General features: G+C 28.3%; 1 protein-coding gene across 1 annotated transcript in view; it reads right to left on the bottom strand.

The window, feature by feature from the left end:
- The window catches only part of LOC106474003 (ATP synthase subunit beta, mitochondrial-like), an 18208-nt gene that overhangs the window by 9170 nt on the left and 7991 nt on the right, over positions 1–1047 (bottom strand). The window lies entirely within an intron of this gene.

The raw sequence follows: 1047 nt of genomic DNA, 5'->3' as shown, positions 1-1047 counted from the left end.
GTGTAAATGCTTGTACATCTTGTCCCATTGTTAAGATTACTTCAGTATTATACAAATACATGAATAAATTTTTTTTCACCAAACATTGAGAGGAATTTTATTGTTTTATTTTAGCAGCCCAAAGTTGTTTTTAACATCATATTCTTAATAGTTTCCAATACACGACACAAGATGTACAGTATTTAAATAAGAATCCTAATTCTGACTAATCACAAAACAGAAAAGAAAAACACAAGTTCAGCACGATATCATCCACTGTTCAACTGGAAATAAAGGTAAGTAACAAACAAGCGTTATCCAATCATCCTTCAATATTCACTGGAATGTTTTCACTCCGAGATGTAAAGAAGAAAACAGACTGGCATGACTGTATAACTGATTATTTACAAACAAGAACTTACTGACCTTCTTGTAAATATCTCTATACCTTTGACAAAACCTTCTATAAGTATTTTGGATCTTTTTTATCAATATATAAACATTATGTTTTCTTAATGAAATCCTTGTATTAATATTCATGAAGAGACACTTCAAACGTATATTCTAAGTTTAAAAATGTTACTCTTAACTTCAAATCTAGCATGTATTTAGAATAGTATCTTGTCTTCAAATGCTGCCAGCTTGTTAAACCCTGTTTTCTTCAAATTTTATAAATTAATGGTAAAGTACACTAATATTAGTAAACAGTTCTTCTACAAATGTCAAACACTAGTCATAAAATCAAGTCATATTTAGAACTTTATAGAGGTATGTCAAAGGGTAAATTGTTATTACTAAAAATCCAAACAATAACTTTACTCTTACTTTAAAAGTAAATATTTATCAGCAGGTTAAAGTAATGATACAGAATTATAGGACAAAGCAAACGGTAGTTTACTTACTGTACATAGTAGTGATGAAAAGTTTTTATCTGGGAGATACAACACTAACGGATAACATTATCTCCCACAATCATTTCTACACATGTAGTAACTATATAATTAATGTTTATCTATCAACTTATTGCCACAATCATTTCTACACATGTAGTAACTATATAATTACTTT

Source organism: Limulus polyphemus, unplaced genomic scaffold (assembly GCF_000517525.1).
Source record: "Limulus polyphemus unplaced genomic scaffold, Limulus_polyphemus-2.1.2 Scaffold6710, whole genome shotgun sequence".
NCBI lineage: Eukaryota > Metazoa > Arthropoda > Merostomata > Xiphosura > Limulidae > Limulus > Limulus polyphemus.
This window is presented reverse-complemented; position numbering and strand designations above follow the sequence as displayed.